This window comes from Bubalus bubalis, chromosome 8 (genome assembly GCF_019923935.1).
Source record: "Bubalus bubalis isolate 160015118507 breed Murrah chromosome 8, NDDB_SH_1, whole genome shotgun sequence".
In the NCBI taxonomy this organism is placed as follows: Eukaryota; Metazoa; Chordata; class Mammalia; order Artiodactyla; family Bovidae; genus Bubalus; species Bubalus bubalis.
The window spans coordinates 18,199,799-18,217,513 of NC_059164.1; positions in this window are offsets into that span (position 1 = coordinate 18,199,799).

Below are 17,715 nucleotides of genomic sequence, written 5' to 3' on the forward strand. Positions count from 1 at the left end.
AAAATAGACATTAGTGTCAGGAAGAAAGGGTAATTTTTTCTTTCACAATATGGCAGTCTTCTCTGTTATTTTAACATGTTTGTCTTGTTTCACTTCGCTTCTTGTTAGTGCTAATTCACCTGCCTCTAAGAATATCCTCTTGCACTTTCTAAAATTTTATTAAAGACACAGGAATTGGGTTCATTGTATATTCATTCTGGGTATAATTGTTTATAAACATTAAGTATTTGTGTTGGATGGACAAGTGGCTCTGTATTAAAGTATATGTTGAGTTTATTTTTGACCTTGTAAGATAATTGTCTGCTTATTATTTGTCTGTATTCTTTGTCTTCAAGGTTATCAGATAAGTAGTATCTGAATGGCTAAATCATTCCTATACATAAGACTTCTATGTTTTCCTGAAAGATCTATGATATAGGCCCTTGAGATATCACCCTGGATAAAGGCTGGAAAGTAAAAGTCAGAGAATTACTCCTGGAAGCTTACCAGTGTGAACCACTGAGAACCCCTGAAATAATCCCTAAGGATCTTCCTCATTTTAGCCCTTTGACTAGAAACAAATATTTTAAGAGCTTTAAATAACTAATTTTTTACTTCTTAATCAAATCTATAGGTGAAACAGCTTGCACCATATAAAACAAGTCCTACAACTGTACACAGTATATGAAATGATTTCTATTTTAAATGATGAAAATGGTTTAAATACTGGCTCTAGGTTCAAGAATATTCAGTTGGCAGAAACTGGATACCTATTCCTCAAATATATTCCTGTTTTAAAATATACACTTTAGATGCCAAAAAGGCTGGCAGTTGTTTTTTTTTTAATAGACATACTACTATTTCATCAATGATATATCATTAATGCAGCTGCTGGAAGTGGCATATGCTCTATAAGTAAATTTTAATTTTATATCTATTCGTTTGAAATATGTATCCAAAGCTTTTAAAAACATCATAAGAGAATAGTTCTTATTACACAGATTTGGTAGTATCTGTTGCAATGCTCCCTATTTAAAAATTAAATAGTTAAACACTGATTCATTCCTTAATCCAATAAAAAAGAACATATCTATGACTTTGGATTTCTTTGCAGAGAGATAAGTCTATTCCTATGATTGCTTTAAATTCATTCTGAGTTTAACAGATAGAGTGGCACAAGAAAAGAATGGCATTTTCTGATACGCTTATTAACATTTTCTAAGGATTAAAAATAAAAATCTATAATAATGACAGCTAGAAGCTATTTCTATATGTATTTTACTAAAAAGCACTGTTATTAGTAATGGACACCACTTAAATGTCTAGTTTCTTTGTGTAGATAAGACTTATAGGGTTTGAAGGTTAATCTGAAGTTTCTTTAAACCAATTCTTCAAGCAAATTTGACTGAACATTTCACAAACTCAGCTCTTTTGCCTTCTCTGTAATTTGTTTGTTTCAGGTTGTGCTAAAATAAGGGTTTTGTCCTGAGGCATACAAATATTTATAAGAATAAAAGGGGAACACTAGAAGAAAAACTTTCATATTATTATTCTCACTTACTGTTTTTGTTGTGACATAAAAAATGCAAAGCAATAAAATGTCAAGGTAGAACCATACTGCAGTGTGTATATAAAGTCATTTCTTAAAAGTAAAATTTAGTGGTCAAAAATTTGAATGATCAAAAAGTTGTCTCTATCTAAGTACCACTAAGGGAAAGGAAAAGCATAATTATTTTGCTGGGATGCCAAGAGCAAACTAGTCAGTTCTAAGCAAACTGAAACCTAAGATATATGGTCAACTGAGTTACAATTTAAAAGAAGGCAAGATAAATTTTGGTCTTGATGACAGAAAAAAAAAATATGAATGAGAATCTAAAATGAGAACAAAGAGATGGGAAGAAATGCTGGAGGAAGAAACACAAGAGACCTATAACTTGCATTCAGATAATGAAATTCCCAAGATAGAATATACAGGGGAATAAATGATAGTAGTTGATTGGGAAATTCAGGACTCTTAAATATTTTGTATAGAAAATATAGTACCCTCAAATAAAGTATAGTATTAGAAAGGCAAAAGTAAATCCTGGAGGCAGTGAATTAAAGTCTTCCATATAATACCCTGGACAAAAATGAGAGAACTAGTCTGTGTAGGTAGATGATGCTGCCCTCAGGAATGTAGCAGAATCCAAATAAATATCTGCTGGACCATGGATGAATTCCTGTCAGTCATGAGGAATTAGAATGAGTGCTTGGGTACCACAGTGAACTCAATCAATGCAACAGAGAACATATATGACAACTATCCAGTTGAATAAAGTGTAAAAACAATGATTTTTATAGCCACCTATTTCGTACTGGTCAGGAGTTTATGTTTAAGAAGGAGAAATGAGAAAGTTAAACACAAACTTTATGAAAAAAGCTTGGGAAAAAAAATTGGACCTCTTTAGTGAACAATGGCAACCCACTCCAGTACTCTTGCCTGGAAAATCCCATGGACAGAGGAGCCTGGTAGGCTGCAGTCTATGGGGTCACGAAGAGTCGGACACTTACTGAGAGACTTCACTTTCACTTTTCACTTGCATGCGTTGGAGAAGGAAATGGCAACTCACTCCAGTGTTCTTGCCTGGAGAATCCCAGGGATGGGGGAGCCTGGTGGGCTGCCGTCTGAGGGGTCGCACAGAGTCGGACACGACCGAAGCGACTTAGCAGTAGCAGCAGCAGTGAAAATTCAGAGAAGTAACTTATTTCTAAATAAGTTACAAAGACATAAATATTTAGAAAACTATTTGTAATCAAAAAAAGACATAGTTATTTGAAGTAGCAGGAGACAGACATCCAAAAGGAGAGAACAGGAAAAACATTTTTAAATATCAGAATAAATGTAAAGACACTAAGATAAATAAGGTTAAAATGACTGACAACAACAAAAAGATAACATTCCCAACTACAGTCTGTACAAATAGAATTGACTTCCAAGAATTCAGCTTAGTTAAGTAGAGAAAAAAAAATAGAAATTTTCTCAGGATTCAGAGAAAAATTCAAAGAACCTAAAATAATGCAAGAGAAGATAAAACATGAGAATATACAAGGCTCCTATGTGAGAAATCAATATATTCCTAAGGAATAAATGAAAAAAATTAAAGTAGGACCAGTAAAAGATAATATAAAAATCTTTTTTTCTAATGGGAGAATTGTATTCCAAATGGCAGACTAGCTTGTTTCAAAATAATTATATCGCAGAGAACAATTATAAAGATAAATATATTTTTTTAAACTGCTTGAAAGAATGGAGGTATTACCAAATCAGAGGAGACCTGCATATTCTAGAGAGAATAGCAGCTATGAGAAATGTCTTGCAGATTTAGGTAAATTAAGTTCATTGGTTGGGTTATGTATGTCTTGTCATCTAGAATTGGCAATAAATCCATTTATGGAGAAAGGATCATTAGATACAACTGTCTAGGTATAGAGGCTACCAAAGTATCTTAAGCATAATGAACACAAGTTAAAACAGAAAATATCAGTTGATTCTGTGCTTAGTCTCTCAGTCATGTCTGACTCCTTGTGACCCCATGGATTGTAGCTCTCTAGGCTCCTCTGTCCATGGGGATTCTTCAGGTAAGAATACTAGAATTGGTTGCCATGCCTTCCTCCAGGGAGTCTTCCCAACCTAGAGATCAAACCCAGGTCCCCAGCATTGGCTGATTCTAGATTGATTATTATGTGAACCCTGAGGAAAACTGGAGAGCTTCAGAGCAATACACAGATCATTGAAGAAAAAGAACATGCAAACATTGAAGCTTTATTTAGTCAGATAAAACAGTAATCAATAAAAATACAGAATAATAGAATTTACAAATATTAAGAGAAATTAATTTTAAAACATCATAATGAATGTCAAATATTTTAACATACAGAGCATAATCATCAGTTATATACAAATAAAAGACTATATTACTCTCCAACAGTTGAAAGCTGTATTTACTTTAAATTTACTATCTTTATTTATTCAAGTGCCATAAACAAAAGAAGTTCATGGATTTTACAAATGTGCAAAGGTTATCAGGAATCACATTGATCAATACTCACAGAAGCACTTCCTGTCAAGGTCAAATGATAACCTCAGACTATGCAAAGTAAAAACAGCCGGCAGCTGCTATTTCGAGAACTGACTTTTGTTTTACTACAACTCTGGCCTTGTTTCATTTTCTAATGGTGATACTGCAGTTCTAGCTGCAATAATCTCATAGCATGACAGATGCTCTTCTAGGCTAATTTTTCTTCAAATGACTTATTTAAAACCTTGAAATGTGTATACAGAGGCACACTGTACCAGTACTGCCACCATCCTATCTGCTCTCAAAAATTCATGAAAAAAAATGACATGTTAATTTATGTTGTAAATGAATGAAGAAAAACATTTCAAATAGCATGCAGAGAGGCAATAATCTATTAAATCAAGTCAAGGGAAAAAATTAAAAGGTGCCATCAACTCAGCTATTTATTTATTCAAAGACAGTGTCTAAGTGAGCCATAACTGACACCAGAGACATTTAGCTACATATTTTAATGTCATATCAAATTTACTGGTGTTCTAAGTGTATAAACAATATATTTGCATCATATTAGTGACAAATGTCATACTAATACCATATCAAAATGACTACAAGGGGATTTCATAACTTATTTACAGAATGTATTTCTAGGTACAAGAATTCATTTAGAATTGTCAAACAACCAGAGAATTATAGGAACTTTTATTTTATAGCACATATGCCATTGATATTTCTAGTGTAATAAATTCTAGATGTTCTTTGTGTGTTTTGTAGAGTCAACCATTTTTACGAGGTTTCTTTTAGCATTTCTAGATGAGAGCTGACTTTTGAACCTATATTTCTCAGTCCCATTTATCAATGCCCTCAAGATCTCCCCTAAATGGTTAGTGATTTCTTTTTTACTAAAGTCTCCTTTTAAGAAAAGTCAGGTCACCAGAAATACTTCAGTTCTTGGAACATGGTTATCTTTCCTACTTGAGGATAAATCTTTTCTCTCTTCTGACCTTCCCGAGTTTCCCATTATCTACCTGGGCCATTGAAACCTAGGAATTATCAGGCCACTGTGCACCATGAAATACAAGTTCTTGTCCCATGAGAAATGGTTTTGTAATGTCTCCTGTATCAAACCGCTTCCCAAATTGTTAAAACTTACATATCCTTTGAAACAAGCACTAATGGGATGACTGTATTTTAAAATATATTAAAAGGCATTGAAACATGTAAATATCATGTATGAAATGAGTTGCCAGTCCAGGTTCGATGCACGATACTGGATGCTTGGGGCTGGTGCACTGGGACGACCCAGAGGGATGGAATGGGGAGGGAGGAGGGAGGAGGGTTCAGGATGGGGAACACATGTATACCTGTGGCAGATTCATTTTGATATTTGGCAAATCTAATACAGTTATGTAAAGTTTAAAAATAAAATAAAATTAAAAAAAAAAAAAAAATATATTAAAAGGTATTAAGCTGTTTTAAAGAGAATAGATTTAAAAGAAGTTTTTATCTTTATAGACAATTAAACCAATCATTTGGTTAGCTGACTTCACTGTCAGCAATGATGGTCTAGTCCTATTCCCAAGTGGCTTGGTGGTAAAGAATCTGCCTGCCAGTGCAGGAGATGTGGGTTTGACCCCTGCATCGGGAAGATCCTCTGGAGAATGGAATGGCAACTCACTCTGGTGCTTTGTCTGGAGAATTCTATGGACAGAGGAGCCTGGTGACTACAATCCACGGGGTCACAAAGAATCAGACATGACTGACCACACACACACACACCTATCTGATAGAACAAGTCCACAGAGAAATATAAATATTAAACCCATGTTAAACTTGGACATCACTTAGCAACTGAACAACCAAAAAGTGCCTCTCTTACATGAAAATAATTCTGAAAGTATTAGGCTGAAGGACCACCATGCACTTGTCTTAAAATTTACTCTCAAGTTATACTAAACTCTAAAAAAAGTGTCTGAAGTGAAGTTGCTCAGTTGTGTCCAACTCTTTGTGACCCCATGGACTGTAGCCTACCAGGATTCTCTGTCCATGGGATTGTCCAGGCAAGGGTACTGGGTGGGTTGCCATTTCCTTATCCAGGCATTTTGGACTGAGAACCTTGCAAATTCCCACCCTTCCCCTCATGAGCAGGGTGGTCTTAGACTGTCATTTACCACCGCCTCTTTAACAGTCCTCAGGGCAAAAGGCCAAGTGGCCATTTATCACTGAAGCACACCTCCCTGAGAGTTGACAATAACTACGTTGTATTTTCTGTGCATCTCCACTGTCCGGACATAATTTCTGACTTCCCCAGGCACTGCAAGGCTCCGGGTTGGGTGGGGGCTGAAAGTGGCTGATGAGCACATTCAGGCATCCTTTCCTGTCACTGACCTGGGTACAGCAGTTAACACGAGTGTGGGACAGAACACTTTTCTTTAACCATAAATGTGCTGCCTATGGTTTTACACACTGTGATGTAGTTTCATCACACCCGTAATTCTTTGGGTTTGATCAAATAGCCGGGGTCATTCTGCTCTGCCTCACACAGGTGGCTGTGTTTGGGCCCTGTTCTCAGCCCACAAAGCAGACTGCGGGTGGTCCAGTCTCAGACTCACAGAGCAGGAGAGATGACTCAGGCTGTCAATATCATCAAGCAGCAGAAACTCTTCCTTAAACGAAACCACACATAGAATACGAAGAAACATGAATGCAGAAGGAGGCAGGACAGAGACCAGGTCCCTGGACCTTCAGCCCCATCAGGCCTGAGTAACCTTTAAGGAACTTTCTGGGTCCCCCAGGTTTCCATAGAAACCAGGAAAGGACCAGGGGACAGAGTCTACGCCTTTCAGGTCATAGAGGAGAAAACAGCACCCAGAGAAGGAAAATGTCAAATTTTAAGTGAGTGGATATGATCCCAATGGCAGGTTTCAGTTTTCTTTTCAAAATTCTAACACAATTGGATCAGCTAGAAAAAATGGAGATGGTGCCATGTTCTGGAAAGTCTAAGTTCTGGGGGAATCTTGGCTCTCTCCTGTTAACTGTGGAGCCCTATACAATCAATCACTCAGCTTCTCCAAGCCTCAGTTTCCCCACGTGCCTTGGGGACCTGCTTGTGGGCATTGGGTGCCAGGAAATCCATGAGGTGCCAGGAAATCTTTGTAAAATAGTCATTTTTATTCTTTGTAAAAATAGTCATTAATAGTACATGTGGAAAATAAAGAAATGACGTATTCTCTCTCTCTCTCTTTTTTTTTTTTTTCTTATAAGGCACTTGCGTTTCTGACAACTCTATGTTTCAGCTATTAATTCATTCACTGACTTCAACTAAAGTCATGAAGTTCGAGGATAGATGAGCTTACCACAGTAAACCTGAGTTTCAAACATCACAGCTACTGGTAACCTAGTTTTTCCACTCAAATCAAATTAGAGCTCTGAAAGCCATGAGAAGGGCCTGGTCTTGTTTAGTCAAAGAAAAAATTCCATTACATTTGTTTCCCTTATGACAAAGACCTTTCTGTTATACTCTTGCATCATAAAAATGGCACACAAGATCCGTTCCTCGGTGCTTTCCTGACTCAGCTTATGTGAAGTCCTCCTCTTTCTCTGAGAGAGAAAAACAAGGAATGTAATCCCTCTCAGAGTATCCTTTCATCACTGGTACTTTTGCCTATTATAGAAGTAGTTTTCACAAACAAGTCTCTAAGATCCTTGAGATTCAGTACTTGGAGAAAGTTTCATTCACATAATCATCACCACTAAAAAAAATCTAAAGATAAGAGAACTGAGCTGCACTGTTCTCAAGATAATGTCAGATTCAAAATGCCATCTTTAGTGATGTGAAATGAGAATCAAATTTCCCCCATAAATATGCAAGTAATGTAGGGTTTTTCAAGGTTTTTTTCTCTTGGGAATACAGAAAAGGGGTTATATCATATTACATAGGATGAAAGGAGTACATCAAGGCTGTATATTGTCACTCTGCTTATTTAACTTATATGTAGAGTACATCATGAGAAACGCTGGGCTGTAGGAAGCACAAGCTGGAATCCAGATTGCCAGAAAAAATATCAATAACCTCAGATATGCAGATATCACCACCCTCATGGCAGAAAGTGAAGAAGAGCTAAAGAGACTCTTGATGAAAGTGAAAGAGGAGACTGAAAAAGTTGGCTTAAAACTCAACATTCAGAAAACTAAGATCATGGCACCTGGTCCCATCACTTCATGGCAAATAGATGGGGAAACAATGGAAACAGTGAGAAACTATTTTGGGGGGCTCCAAAATCACTGCAGATGATGACTGCAGCCATGAAATTAAAAGACGCTTACTCCTTGGAAGAAAAATTATGACCAACCTAGAGAGCATATTAAAAAGCAGAAACATTACTTTACCAACAAAGGTCTGTCTAGTCAAAGCTATGTTTTTTCCAGTGGTCATGTATGGATGTGAGAGTTGGACTATGAAGAAAACTAAGTGCCAAAGAATTGATGCTTTTGAACTGTGGTGTTGGAGAAGACTCTTGAGTCACTTGGACTTCAGGGAGATCCAACCAGTCAGTCCTAAAGGAGATTAGTCCTGAGTGTTCGTTGGAAGGACTGATGCTGAAGCTGAAACTCCAATACTTTGGCCACCTGATGCAAAGAACTGACTCATTTGAAAAGACCCTGATGCTGGGAATGATTGAAGGCAGGAGGAGAAGGGGATGAGAGAGGATGCGATGGTTGGATGGCATCACCAGCTCAGTGGGCATGAGTTTGAGTAAGCTCCAGGAGTTTGTTATCAACAGGGAAGCCTGGCGTGCTGCAGTCCTTGGGGTCACAAACAGTTGGACTCAACTGAGTGACTGAACTGAACTGAACTGAAATGCTCCAACTTACCTTACTATTACCCATAGTGTCGAAATTTTCCTAATTTTCTGAGTGTATCATTCTACCCCTTTTTATAAATGTTGATTTTGACATGGTCTAGGATTTAGAAACTTCAAACAACCCTGGCTTTGTTAAAAGGGGATAGCCATAAGAAAAAGTACTTTACTCAATTAGCTTAACTTCTCTGAAGCTGAGCTGTATTGAATAAGAGGTCTTTTCCTCATGAAGTTTATTCAAAATTGTTATTTTTATTATGTGTTTGATGAGATAAAACTTAAGAAAAATAGCAGATCTAAACATATGAAGATACAACCTAAAAGAGTCAATATTTAAATAACTTCTTGAGAATTTTGTTATGTCCAGATCTCGTTACAAATATCACTTTGATAGTTCAGTTTCTGTTATTTGCTTAGGTGCATCTTGTTTTTAATCATTCTCTCCGTGACTCAGCTTCCATAGGGCATTAGGAGGAGACTTCCACAGTTTACTGTATGTAATGAAGATTTCTTGGAAGGATACACTAAATGCACACAGGAAGTCATCTCCTCAGACACTAGCTCCTAGCACTTCCAATGCAAGGATATGCAGTTGGCTTCGTAAAGAACTGGAAAAGTAATTCCTTAGGTGAAGTTTTGACTTGAGCACAGGTGGCCTGATTTATTGCCCTCACTGGTAAATAACTGGTTATGGACCAACAGACTGCTCTCTTGTATGGAGCACTCCCTATTGGCAGATTTGATGCCAATGCCTACTGAGGTTTGAGATATCCCTCACATTAGATTAGATATCCCTCACATTAGCCTATCCCCACATGTGCTTCAGCTCCCTCTTTCAATCAGCTGTAGAGTTGCAGCATTCTTTTCACCTGCTTCAGGATTTACAGTAGTTTAAGGAGAGACATTGGTAGTACAATTCTCTTAAAGAGTAGCTGTGTAGAGAGGTATCTCTTAGGGTTTTATGAGCTCTTCTTTCAGCCTCCTGAATATACTCAGAAACAAGAAAATATGATGCAATAAAATGCACTGTACTGACCTCTGAAAAAGAAAGAAATCTGTTTCAGAAGGAAAGAGGTCCTAAATATGATTTTCTAGTAAATCTTATGTTCTTTTGTGGCATATTCAGGTAAAGCATGTATCTTTTTAGTACAATAGAAAAGAAAAAACTACATGTAACATGTATATAATTTTCTGATAAAAACAAAAAGTAGACTTTCAAATGTTTTGCTTTTAATAGATTTAGAGAATTAACTTAGAAAATGAATACAACAAATACTGAGTTGCTAACTTCCATATAAAGGACTTAGTTCAGAGCTTCAGAAAATTTACTTGTAAAATTAAATTTAATGAGTAATGTAAATGAACTGAAAATTCTATTAAAAGTCATAAAAATAAAACATTATATAGTTGCAGTTTGTCAACTTGAATGGAGTCAGAAATTGGAGTCCAAAAAGAATGACAATTTTAAGTAGCCTTACTTCAAAGACAAAATAGAAGATCATAATTTTAGCTGAATTTACATATATGATACTGAATTTTTATATGTTTTAAAACTAAAGAATCATAAATACATAAGTAAAACAAATGCAATTTGGAAAGGAGTTAGCTGACATATGTTTTATCTTTGATAAGTTCCAGGAATCTTTACAGCAAAATAACACAAAAAGTAGTAAATAAAGAGTAGCCAAATCTTTACAATCAGCACTAAAAAGTAAAAGATCTCTATTGCTTGTTTGATATTATCCTTAAATATTCTATCTGCTTTCAAATGTTTATTCTCATTCATGAGAATAGCTGATACTTCAAGATATCTGTATCTACTATTATAAGCTTTTGAGAGCCATTTACAGTCATTGGTCAATGCACATTCTGCCAATTTTAGCATTTTAACACAGTAAAAAAATCATTAACTTTTCTATGCTTGCTAATTTGACTGAATTGACTTGGTAATAATTGGGTCTAACCATTCAGTTCAATCAAATTAAGTGATAAAACATCCCTGAAATGTGAGGATTACATGAGGCCCCATCCTTGACCACCTTTATTTTTTCACTTTAATTATTTCCTCTTGTGTAACCCACGACCACTTTCACCATCTATATGCTGATGACTTGATCAGGAACTTGAGTTTGGACATTTCTCCTCTCTTGGGTTTCGTATTAAACAACATCATGTGGATGTCTGACTTTAAACATTAAACTCAACTGGTCCAAAATGAGATCATATTCCTTAGGATTATGCCAACTTTACTGAAGTATAATGTATACACAATGAAATATATTAATTTTTGTTGTGGTTATTCAGTTGCTAAGTTGTGTCCAACTCTTTGCGACCCCATGGGCGGCAGCATCCCAGGCTTCGCTGTCCTTCACTATCTCTGAGAGTTTGCTCAAACTCATGTCCATTGAGTCAATGATGCTATCAACCATATCATTCTCTGTCACCCACTTCTCCGCTTTCCCTCAATTTTTCCCACTATCACAGCTTTTTTCCAATGAGTCAGCTCTTTGTATCAGGTGGCCAAAGTATCAGAGCTTCAGCTTTAACATCAGTCCTTCCAATGAATATTCAGGATTGATTTCCCTTAGGATTGACTGGTTTGATCTCCTTGATGGCCAAGGGACTCTCAAAAGTCTTCTCTAGCACCACAGTTCAAAAGCCTCAATTCTAGGAGGGAGGAGGGTTCAGGATGGGGAACACATGTATACCTGTGGCGGATTCATTTTGATATTTGGCAAAACTAATACAGTTATGTAAAGTTTAAAAATAAAATAAAATTTAAAAAAAAAAAAAGCCTCAATTCTTTGATGCTCAGCCTTTGGTCCAATAGGTGTGAAATTTAATGAGCTTTGAAAAATGAGGATATAGAACTCCTCCTACCCTTTGTAATTAATAGCACCTTTCCATTCTCTACCCTCTACCAATAATGAATCTGCTCACTAAAGTTTTGCCTTTCCAGAATTTTGTGTGTATGGAATATTACAGTGCATAGTCTTTTTTGTATGGCTTCTTACATATAATACAATGCTTTTAAGATTCAGAGCTGCATGTATCAAAGCAGGATTCCATTGCATGCATGTACCACAATTTATCTATTCATCAACTCATAAACATTTGGGTTTTTTCCAAATTCTGATTATAATGGATATGGTTGCTAGGAACATTTACATACAAATCTTCATTTATCTTGAGTAAATACCCAGTAGCGGAATTGCTGGCTTGTATGGTAAGTGTATGTATAGCTTCATAAGAAATTGTCCATCTGTTTCCAAAATGGCTGCAGCATTTTTGCTCTCAACAGCAATTCATGAGAGTTCCAGTTGCTGCACATCCTTGTTATCACTATTTTGGGTCATATTGTCCTCATTATAGCAAATTTGGAAAACTCACCAGTGGCCACAGGACTGGAAAAGGTCAGTTTTCATTCCAGTCCCAAAGAAAGGCAATGCCAAAGAATGCTCAAACTACCGCACAATTGCACTCATCTCACACACTAGTAAAGTAATGCTCAAAATTCTGGAAGCCAGGCTTCAGCAATATGTGAAGCACAAACTTCCAGATGTCCAAGCTGGTTTTAGAAAAGGCAGAGGAACCAGAGATCAAATTGCCAACATCCGCTGGATCATCAAAAAAGCAAGAGAGTTCCAGAAAAACATCTATTTCTGCTTTATTGACTACGCCAAAGCCTTTGATTGTGTGGATCACAATAAACTGTGGAAAATTCTGAAAGAGATGGGAATACCAGACCACCTGACCTGCCTCTTGAGAAACCTATATGCAGATCAGGAAGCAACAGTTAGAACTGGACATGGAACAACAAACTGGTTCCAATTAGGAAAAGGAGTACGTCAAGGCTGTATATTGTCATCCTGCTTATTTAACTTATACGCAGAGTACGTCATGAGAACCACTGGACTGTAAGAAGCACAAGCTGGAATCAAGATTGCTGGGAGAAATATCAGTAACCTCAGATATGCAGATGATACCACCCTTATGGCAGAAAGTGAAGAGGAGCTAAAGAGCCTCTTGATGAAAGTGAAAGTGGAGAGTGAAAAAGTTGGCTTAAAGCTCAACATTCAGAAAACGAAGATCATGGTATCTGGTCCCATCACTTCATGGGTAATAGATGGGGAAACAGGGGAAACAGTGTCAGACTTTATTTTTTGGGGCTCCAAAATCACTGCAGATGGTGATTGCAGCCATGAAATTAAAAGACACTTACTCCTTGGAAGGAAAGTTATGACCAACCTAGATAGCATATTCAAAAGCAGAGACATTACTTTGCCAGCAAAGGTCCATCTAGTCAAGGCTATGGTTTTTCCTGTGGTCATGTATGGATGTGAGAGTTGGACTGTGAAGAAAGCTTAGCGCTGAAGAATTGATGCTTTTGAACTGTGGTGTTGGAGAAGACTCTTGAGAGTCCCTTGGACTGCAAGGAGATCCAACCAGTCCATTCTAAAGGAGATCAGTCCTGGGTGTTCATTGGAAGGAATGATGCTAACGCTGAAACTCCAGTACTTTCGCCACCTGATGTGAAGAGTTGACTCATTGGAAAAGACCTTGATGCTGGGAGGGATTGTGGGCAGGAGGAGAAGGGGACAACAGAGGATGAGATGGCTGGATGGCATCACCCACTCAATGGACGTGAGTTTGAGTGAACTCTGGGAGATTGTGATGGACCGGGAGGCCTGGCATGCTGCAATTCATGGGGTCGCAAAGAGTTGGACACGACTGAGCGACTGAACTGAACTGAACTGAACTGTAGCCATTCCAGTAGTGTGTTTTGCTATCTCATTGTGGGTTTCATATGCATTTCCCTAATGGCAAACATGTTTAGTTGCCAGTAGTAAATAGCTCAAGGAAGGAGTCTGTTCAAATATTTAGCCCAATTTTGCTGTTTATTATTAAATTGTAAGTATCTTTTGTATAGTCTGGATATAAGATTGCAAAATATTTTCATTCATTCTATGGCTTGCCATTTCATTTTCTTAACTGTCTTTTGAAAAAGAAGAGATTTAATTTTGAAGAACTTCAATTTATTATTTTTATATAGTCTTTTTTTTCTCATTTTATTTTCTTTATCTTTTATTTTTTTAATTTTATTTTATTTAACTTTACAATATTGTATTGGTTTTGCCATATATCAAAATGAATCTGCCACAGGTATACATGTGTTCCCCATCCTGAACCTTCCTCCCTCTTCCCTCCCCATACCATCCCTCTGGGTTGTCCCAGTGCACCAGCCCCAAGCATCCAGTATCGTGCATCGAACCTGGACCAGCGACTTGTTTCATATATGATATTATACACTATTTCAATGCCATTCTCCCAAATCATCCCACCCTCTCCCTCTTCCACAGAGTCCAAAAGACTGTTCTATACATCAGTGTCTCTTTTGCTGTCTCGTATACAGGGTTATTGTTACCATCTTTCTAAATTCCATATATATGCGTTAGTATACAGTATTGGTGTTTTTCTTTCTGGCTTACTTCACTCTGTATGATAGGCTCCAGTTTCATCCACCTCATTAGAACTGATTCAAATGTATTCTTTTTAATGGCTGAGTAATACTCCATTGTGTATAGGTACCACAGCTTTCTTATCCATTCATCTGCTGATGGACATCTAGGTTGCTTCCATGTCCTGGCTATTATAAACAGTGCTGCGATGAACATTGGGGTACACGTGTCTCTTTCAATTCTGGTTTCCTATATAGTCTTTTATGTTAGTGTTCTGTTAAAGAAATTTTTGCCTAAATCAAGGACAAAGCAATTTTCCCCTTATGTTTGCTTCTTGAAGATTTTCAGGTTTTTGCTCATATTTTAATGATTCGAGTTAGTTTTTTTTTTTTTAATTTTATTTTTTAAACTTTACATAACTGTATTAGTTTTGCCAACTATCAAAATGAATCCGCCACAGGTATACATGTGTTCCCCATCCTGAACCCTCCTCCCTCCTCCCTCCCCATTCCATCCCTCTGGGTCGTCCCAGTGCACCAGCCCCAAACATCCAGTATCGTGCATCGAACCTGGACTGGCAACTCGTTTCATACATGATATTTTACCCTTAACTGTTTAATGTTGTGGTTTGTCTGTGTGAATGAATGGATAATAATTGCTACTGCACCACTAGTTGAACAGATTATCTATGCCATTTTTAATGATCTTAGAATTTTTATAAAAATCAATTGGCCAACAATTTTTCTGAATGTTATATTTCATTGCCTGTAGATCATCTTTAAACCAAAAGCACAATGCCTTGATTACTGTAGTCTTAAAAGTCTTGAAGTAAGATAGAATAATTCCTCCAATCTTATTCCTTTCTTTAAAATGGTGTTGCCTGTTTCAAAAGTTTTACATTTCCATTAAATTTTCAAAGCAGCCTGTAAGATTCTATTAAAAACAAATAGATTTCTGGAATTGGATTGGGATTGTTTTGAATCCACAGATAAATTTAAAGAAAATTTACATCTTAATCATATTAAGTCCTCTGATTCATGAACATTTGATATTTCTCAGTTTATTAAAATTTTCCTCAATGTTGACTGAAATGGTTTTAGTTTTCAATACTAAAGAAGCTGCCAGTAAAGGGAATCCATTGCAAAGGGACTGTGGCTTCTATTTAACTCCAAATCTTTGTTGCCAACTAGTAAGCAGGCCCAGTGTTGCCAAAATTCCTAATTGTGTAAATTCTTGGTAAATTCTTCCCCAAATATCTCATAATTCTTTTGCTGTAGAAATGGTATTTTTATAATTTCAATTTGCAATAGCTCATTTCTAGAATTTAGGAACAATAGATTATTGTATATTATTCTTGTATTCTACAACCTTACAAAACATTCTTACTAGCTCTGGGAGCATTTTCTGCAGATTTCTTAGGATTTTCTACTAGACAATTATGATATCTGTAAATAAAGATAGTTTAATTCTTCTTACTAATCTGTAGCCACCAGGCTCTTCCATCCATAGAATTCTCCAGGCAAGAGTACTGGAGTGAGTTGCCATTTCCTTCTCCAGGGGATCTTCCCGACCCAGGGATCAAACCCGGGTCTCCTGCATTCCAGGCGGATTCTTTACCATCTGAGCTACTAAGGAAGCCCCCTTACTAATCTAGATGTCATTTTTTTTTCCTTGCCTTACTGCATATGATAGGAAATCCAGTATAATATTTAACAGAAGTGATAAGAAAGAATATCTTTGCCTTGTTCCAGATACTAAAGAGAAAGCATTCAGACTTTCATTAAATATAAGTGATGTAGGCTACATAAGCTTTTCATAGCCATATATTAGATTGAGCAAGTTTCTTTCTATTCCTTGGTTGCCAAAAGATTTTGTCATAAACAGGTAGAGAATTTGGACAAATGAAAACATAGACGATGCTGAGGTTTAATTCTCCCTATCCCGTCTATTTAGAAGGCATTTCAGAAACAGGGTACAGGGGGAAAAGCCAAGAATAGATATAACAAAAAAGGTATTTTTCATGAGATACTTAATCCTAAAAGATATATTCAAAGGACAGTTTTCAGAGATAAAGTTTTCATGTAAAGGGATTTTCAGGTACCCAAAAAAATGAATGACAGAAAACCCGTACATAGACATTCCTCAAAAAGCAAGTAAACAAACAAACTGGGAACAACCAAAAAAAAATAATATCTAAAAAATTCCAAGTTTCAGAAACCAGTTACCCAAAGAGTAGTATTAATCTGATTGACATCAGACTGACTTACAAGCTACACAGAATTAGAGGACAAATGGAGCACTATCTTCAAAGCTGCGAGGTAAAGTGATTTTGAAAACATATTTTGACAGCAAACTATGAATAAATAGAAAATAAGGTTAGTGCCAGGAAACAAGGAGATTCAATGAAGCTTATTTCCCTCATACTTGTATTTGGAAAAACAAACAAACTTAAAAACCTATCTAGCCCATAAAAATTTTTAAAAAAAGGAGCAACAAAAGAATAAAATTTTACTGAAAATGGTGATATTGAACCAGATTTTAAGAAAAATAGGTTCCCCAAAGACAACCAAATAAGAGTCTACAAAGTAGTTGGTCTCAATGACTAATAGCAATCAGCAGAACATTTTATTCTTTAGGATAAAATGGATTCCATTGCAAAAGGAGAAGTGAGGATGAAGTAGGGATGATATCCTCATATATATTTTAAAAGGAAGTTAGAAACTCTAGGAACAATAAAAATGCATGGAAGCAAACTATAGCCCACATATCTAACCTCCTAAAATGAAGCTTCACTTCCAGCCATTGATAGGATGAAAAATTGAGAATATATTTGACTGTACAGATTGAAACAGTATTTGTGGAATGGTAGAGGTTGCCTGAAATAGAATTGATTACATTTCTTCCTGTAAAGGTTCAGTTACACCATTGGTTTTGTAGTGAATAATCAGATCAGATCAGATCAGTCGCTTAGTCCTGTCCGACTCTTTGAGACCCCATGAATCACAGCACGCCAGGCCTCCCTGTCCCTCACCAACTCCCGGAGTTCACTCAGACTCACGTCCATCGAGTCAGTGATGCCATCCAGCCATCTCATCCTCTGTCGTCCCCTTCTCCTCCTGCCCCCAATCCCTCCCAGCATCAGAGTCTTTTCCAGTAAGTCAACTCTTCGCATGAGGTGGCCAAAGTATTGGAGTTTCAGCTTTAGCATCATTCTTTCCAAAGAAATCCCAGGGCTGATCTCTTTCAGAATGGACAGGTTGGATCTCCTTGCAGTCCAAGGGACTCTCAAGAGTCTTCTCCAACACCACAGTTCAAAAGCATCAATTCTTCGGCGCTCAGCCTTCTTCACAGTCCAACTCT